Here is a 7,128-nt window from a genome sequence, read left to right on the forward strand (position 1 = left end):
CAGGCCCAGCCCACAGCAGCAGCCCGCCCTTGCCCCATGTGCAGTTCCTGGGGCACACCCCACCATGCCCTCCCAGGATGTGTGCCGTGGCAGGAGTCTCCCCTCTCCCTGCACCCCTGGATGAGCCACTTGTGGTTCTGTCCTGCACCCCACCCAGCTGTACAGTGGAAGAGCTAATTCACTTCTAGATTGTGGTTCCAGACTTGTAATACAAAATGTTCTGTATTGCTAACAACAGAGAAGGAAATGGAGCTCCTGCACCTGCTGGTACAATTCAGAGGGAGGAATAACCCTAGGACTCAGGTCAGCTATAGCACTGGCATCCTGGACACCAGAGACCTCAGGGACAGGTGACAGTAGTTCCTTGGCTATGCCATTTGTACTGGGCCAGACCGGCGAGGGAATCACCAAGGCCAAACCTGCTCCCTGGCAGCTTCTACACCCCCACATATGACTGATCATGTGCCCAGCTCATAGCCTGTTCCCTGCAGCCTGGCTCTGCCCAGGCTCCCAGCTCATGCCCTTTGGACTGTGCAGAGCTTTCCACCCACCCATGCCCACTCTCCTTGCCCATGGCGAGTTGACTGCCCCGGGGCAAACAGCAGAGAAGAAGGCTCGTAGTTTGATTGCATCTGCACATATGTCTTAAGGACAATATCCCCATGACCTGGCTTCACAGGCCTGTGATCTCCTGAGATGTAGCTGTACAGGGGAAGCATGAACCACTTAGGTGGACAACGTGTGACCAACCTCTGTTCACTTGGACTTCTACATTGTGGGATCTGAGTGAAGTCTGCATGTCTTAGCAGGGCCACGGGGGTTAGTGGTGCTGGTCAAAGCCAAATGAAAAAAGGGAATGTACTCAACAGCATTGAACAAAGCATTGGCACCATCTGGAAAATGAGACTTTATTCCTTTTTCATTATTACATATACAGACATTTTTGTTTTAAGCATTTCTTTTTGTAAGGTTTTCCTGTGTGTTAGTTTTCCCATTTTTTCTCTTTCTCCTCCTTTCCCCATCCTGCTTTTTCCTTTTAAAAGAAAAATTGAAATAAAAAGAAAGAAAGGAAAAAACTACCCACTTTTTTTAAAGGGCTTTTTTTCCCAAACTTTGAAAAATGGTATCTTTGAAAGTAGCTCCACTGTATTTGAATAAGAAATGACAAAATATTGCAATGTATCCAGGAAATGGGTTGAGTGTTTCAGCGCTGTATATAGGCACACTTATCTACTGATTGCATTGTCTCTTTTGTAGGAAGGATTCAGTGTCCATGTCTCTGATTTCTCATGTCTCGTGATACAGAAACTCACCCACATGTTTCTTCTTGAGCCTACAGTCATAAAATACAGAGGAAATCTGGTGAGTGTAATTTAGGCCAATCTCAGATTTGCATACCTTTCCATATGTTAAAGCTCATAAGCATGGGCAATTCTTCAAGGCACTTCTCAAAATCCTGAGTGAAGTTTAACACTTGGTAGTGGGGAAATCTTGAAGCAGGATGACTTTGCAAATGCATGTGTTGTGGCTCCTTTTCTCTGTTTTTGAAGGTAGGTTGGTGCTCTTCTGCAGCTTTCACAGCTCCAGCAGGTCTGTAGTGTCATCATCAAGAGATCAACATTTTCATGGGAAAGGACTCAACCCCCCTTCCCCCCCCTCAAAAAAAAATAGAAAAAGAATGGAAAAAGAAAAAAAATGTTGAGACTGGCTTGAACATGAAGCTGATTTCACTCTTGACTTATTTTTCTTTGCATCCTCATTTCTGAGCCGTTAGTTTGCACTCAGGCATGTCTGCAAGTTTTCACCACAACCAGAGGAGCTGGAAACAGCTTCACTGTAAATTTAAAAAAAAACAGATACTCAGGTTTTCAGGTGCTCTGGGAATCTGAAAGGCTTGGGCTTACAAGAATTAAATGCAAATCTGTTCAAACTGCCTTGTGATGACCCCCAAGGGCTGGCACCTGCAGGGGCTGGAGGCAGCTCTTCACTAACAACCTTCTTCTTTCTCCCCTTTCCAGGACTGAATGGAGACATTTTGGTAACTCAGACCCCTGCTTCCCTGGCAGTGTCCCCAGGGGAGACAGTCACCATTCAGTGCAAAACTTCCAGCCCCGTCGGCAATGAAATGAACTTTTACCTGTTCAGACGAGGAGCAAGACCCCGGCTCATGATCCACCATGCAACTAGCCGCATCCCCGGAGTCCCCGAGAGGTTCAACGGCACACACAGCAGCACTGATGTCACCTTCACCATTCGCGGGGTGCAGGTGGAAGACGCAGGCAACTACTACTGCGGGCAGGACTACAGCTTCCCTCTCACGGTGTTACACTTCAGCACAAAAACCTCTTCCTTCCCACAGCGCTGGCACAGACAGCAGGACACAGCAGCTGTGCCTGACCCAGACCCAGATGTTTGGTACTGAAGAGGAGCTCTGGAAAGCAAACATGACTGGGCTGCTCTAATTTGGATTTAGTGCTAGGAAGGAGTCCAAAAGCATGAAGGTCCCAAAGCCCATGGGGGTCCCAGGAAATCTGTCTGCTAACTGCAGGACTTTTGAATCAGGTTCAGACAATCCCTCCTCCAGTGATGAAGCAATGACAAAGCCAACATCCTTGTATCATTGTGTGAGGGTGGAGCTAGTGCAAACCCCATCATAAGTCAAAGACCATAACACAACCTGGGTTTCTTTTCAGCGCTAAGTAACAGTGCAGCATGTGTGATCCAACCAGGGATCATCTCTGCTGCACGGGGAGGGAATCCGGCATGCCACCGAAGCAATAAGCCCCTCCTTGGGGGTCCAGATGCACACAGGTGGCTGCTGTCACTCAGCTCACACCTCCTTTCCACCTGCACACTCAAAGCAGCAGACTCTGTTCAGCACTGTCTGAGAGGTGCAGCCCATTCAGACACTGCCCCTCTTTAGAGTTACAAATCTGGGCCATGTATGGGGAGAAATGACACCCACATTATTGACCTGAGTGACAGGAAGGTCTATGATGCACCCCATGGGGATGGAAAGAAGAGAGACCTTGGTGGAGAAGGAACCCACCAAATAGGAAAAAGAGGGAGCAGACAGCGAGGTAGGAGGAAACCCATTGCGGGATGCACTTAGGAGAGACAGCAGAGGAGGGGATCAAAAGAAAAGAGGCTGCTGACACAATCAGTAGCTGCTCCAAGCTCCAGGAGCTGTGTGTGTTACTCCTAGTGGTATAAACAGCCCCAAAACATCATGGGTGTTACCATGACCCTTTCACTGTACAAAATCACTGTCAAACAAGGGTTTTGAGTAGCCAGCCAGCGTATTCCCTTGGTAGACATCACCAACAAAAAACAACAGACCTGTTATAGATACAGGGAGCAAAGGAGGGCAACAGTGAGATCACTAACATTTTTAAGTGTAACTAAGACTTTCATTCTAACGATATCCTTTATTCATTTTATCTTTAGCACCAAAGAGATGTCATAATCAATGCACCCTGCCTGATGGTCTTTCAGGTGGCATTTACAGTGGTGACAATGGTCCCTTTGGAGCAAGTTGGGCAGCAGCTGGCTGGGATGGTCCACAGCGATTGCCATGTTGCTGTTGGCACAGTCTGCTCCTGCTTTCTCTGAGACAAGCGTACACAAAAGAGCTGGAGCAGAGCAGCAGGGAGAGCACATTCAATCTGTCTCCGATGCTGGCTCCTAGTTGCAATGTCCCTGCTAGAGAAAGACATGGCACAGTCTCTCCACCGCAGTGAGACTCAGCAAACCCCCATGGCTTCAGACTGGTTAGGACTTTATTCTGAGCTGTGTTTCTGGTAATGGGCTTGCAGAAGTGCTGGCAGAGCTGCAGACCTGGTCCCAAGACAGAAGGGACAAGCAGACAAGCACATTGCAGCAGGTTAAAAGGTGAGGGAGAATTACTGCATATCCAATGCTCTGTGATAACCACTCCTGTGCTGTGCCAGCTCCTATCCTGCAGAAAGTGGAGGCAGAAGAGTGGTATGTGACCCGGCCTACTGCAGTAACGGCTGTGCTGACCTAGGTTAGCATTCACTTGCTGTGGGACAAGAGCAGTGACCAGAGGGTGTGGAAAAATCTGGGTTCCTTAAAGCACAAAGTAAGTCATTTGTCCATTCATACCCTTATGGGGTAGACGTCTAGCACAGTGTGAGGTTTAAGGAATGGGCAGAGATTTGATGCTGTGAGAGGAGCAGTATCCATTTAGTTAAACAGCCAAAACCAGTCTGGAGGAGCTAGGATGGGTTGGAAGAGAGGAAATCACGGCAAAGACGGTACCCAGCACTTGTGCAGTGCCCTGCGCTAACGTGGAAAAGGAGACAGGGTCACACTGGGATCAGTAGGGAGGGCATTAGTAACAGAGAGGAGATGGCTTATCTGTCAGGGAGGGAATACACCTGAGGAAAGGGAGATGCTGAGGGGAAGCAGCGAACCATGAGATCTGTTCGCTCCTGATCCAGTCTACTCAGCCTAGAAAAACCTGCGTAGATGGGCTCAGTCCCATTAGCCTACATGTCTGTATATGTAAAGGACTGTGTTAATACTGATGCCCGTGGGGCTGAAGGGAGCAGTTAGGAGGTCAGGATGGGGCTGCTAAGACAGACAAGGGCTCACAGGAAAGCAGATGAGACTGTGCAAAGCTGGGGAGAGGGGAGGGAAGGACCTGAAAATGGGAGGAAAACCATTTAAGGACAAATTGCACTGGATTCTCATTGACCCCCGTGTAGATGAGCAGTGACCACACTGAAGGCAATGGGGTTGTAGGATGTCTTGTCTCAAGGACTATCGCTCCCCTGCCAAGCTTCACAGTGACCCAGAGCAGTACACAGCCCCCAGCCTCCACCTCGGGTGTGTGAGCACTGCTTCATGTGCACACACCACAGCTGTCAGCATCTCCACCGCCCCTGACACAGGGTTCAGCGTTGTGTGCTGGTGCCCAGGGCTTCTCGCAACAAGAGCCTTCTCCTCATCTCCTGCTTGCTCCCACCACAGCACCACTTCTCTGGTGTACACTTTTACCATCTGCTGTGCAGAAGATGGGGATGCTGGAGATTAGTACTGTGGGTAGAGCTGGAATTGCCCCTTCCCAATGAAAAAAAAAATTAGCCCAATGCAAAAATCTTTTGTATGGAGCCTGCTCAGCAAGAGACCATGGAGCTGCACTCCTTCCCAGGTGGCACAGGGTCCTCTGGAGGTGCACAGGACTTCCCATGCCCCTCGTGGGAGAGCTGCCTGCCTGCCAGGGGAAACAGGGTTGCTGTCCTGAGCTCAGTATGGCCTTTCAGGCTGAGAGCAGGGCTCAGGGCACCATCTGACTGTGCTGCACACCTCCTCTAGCTGATCTCTGCTAGTCCAGGGCCTAGAAATGGCCTGGCTCTCCAAATATCAGATCTCTAAAGCTTTTATGAAAAAAATAACTTGCCTCCAGATGTGTGTCTATTAGTGCCTTACACCACATCAGTCATCCCCAGCCCAGGATAGAGGCTGAGAGGTGGCTGGGTTTCAGTGTGCGTGCACTTCCCCATGGAGGAAATCCTGAGCATGAACAGTATCCTAAGAGTGAAAAAGGTAATGAGGGATAATAAAGAGAAACACAGTGGTTAGTCTACTGGCTACTTTCTGGCCAGTAGAGAGCAGCATGTGAGGGCTAATGCTCTCTGAGAGAGAATCTGGGATTGCAATCGGAGTGCCTGATGCAAGAGACACTGTAGGCAGAGCCAGCCGTAGGAGCAGGTGATTGTGGGCAACTGCTAAGGGCACGGTGTCCAGGGGGTGACACATATACCACAAGTGGCAGGCAGTTGCTTAGGGCCCCACAGGACACCAGGGCTTGGTGGTGCAGGGTGGGCTGCCTGGGATTTGACACGTGGAGGTGGCAGCAGCACCTGTCCCCACTGCAGGGGGTTGAGCAGGGTAGGGTGGAGCGGTGCATGCAGGGAGACCTGGGCTAGGGCTGGCCGCCCTCCAAGGGGAGCAGGGAAAGGCTGTGGCCAAGTCTTGCATGGATGTGGCCGGTTGCGTGTCAGGCCCTGGATGAGCCCTGTGGCAGATGCAAGGCACCAAAGCCCCCGTGCCAACACTTGCCAGCCATTCATTGCAGATTGCTTGTCCCTCTGCTATGGCTTCATGGGGCTGCAGCCCACAGTATCTGCCACAGGCAGACGCACTGCCCAGTTGCCCGGCTCATTGGACGGAGCCCCTCCGCAGAAGGGCAGCAGCACCTGGGAGGGGAGAGTGCCAGGGCATGGGCACAAGTGGGGGTGCTGGGGTGGGGCGCCAAATTCAAGTTCACCCGAGGGCACCATTTTCCCTGAGGCTGGCTCTGACTGTAAGAATCCTCTGCCAAAATCAGACCTGAGATGACACATGGCCAAGAAACCCACAATGGATTGCTACAGTGATCCACTCCTGTCCGAACAAATCAGCTGGCATTTCCTCTTTCTTTTGAGCAGCTACGGGCTTCTCACTTGGCCTTGTACAGTCCCACTTTCAAGCTCTGTAAGTGAAGGCTGCATTTGAAGCAGATGTAGAAAAATAAGGTATTAGGTGCCATGCACCCACACAGCGCCCCTGGGCCATCCACCCCCCAGCAGCTCCTATCACGTACACGCCTTCCTTGTTCTGTCAACACACTTTAAACCATACAGAGCATTCACTCTGAACAACCACGGCTTTCTTATGGGCACTCCAAGAATTGAGGTTTTCATTAATATATTGGCATTTGTAGACTTCTTTTGGTATTATTGAAATCCATGAGAGTCTTAACATTGGCCTCAGTAGGAGCTGGTCCTTCTGGAGCTATGAATGGGATGAAGCATGCACAGGCTGAGATAATGTGCCTCTGCACCAGGAGGTGCTGTGCTCCCCACTGTCATAGCACTGGACCCTTCAGAAAAGGTCTTGGTAAAAACCAAGCCCAATCTAAAGCCCCATTAACATTATGCCATTCAGTTCCCAGATCAGTGGTTAGGACCTGCTGGACATTTTCTTGTCTCTAAAGGATCAAGATGCTGTCTTGGACACACTCTGCATGCTCCGCTTGCAATAACTGATTCTGTTTGGAAAGTGTAATCCTCTGCACCTGCAAGTTGCATCTCTCTGCTTAAAATTGGAAGGTCCCATATT

This window comes from Alligator mississippiensis, chromosome 2 (genome assembly GCF_030867095.1).
Source record: "Alligator mississippiensis isolate rAllMis1 chromosome 2, rAllMis1, whole genome shotgun sequence".
Classification (NCBI taxonomy): Eukaryota; Metazoa; Chordata; order Crocodylia; family Alligatoridae; genus Alligator; species Alligator mississippiensis.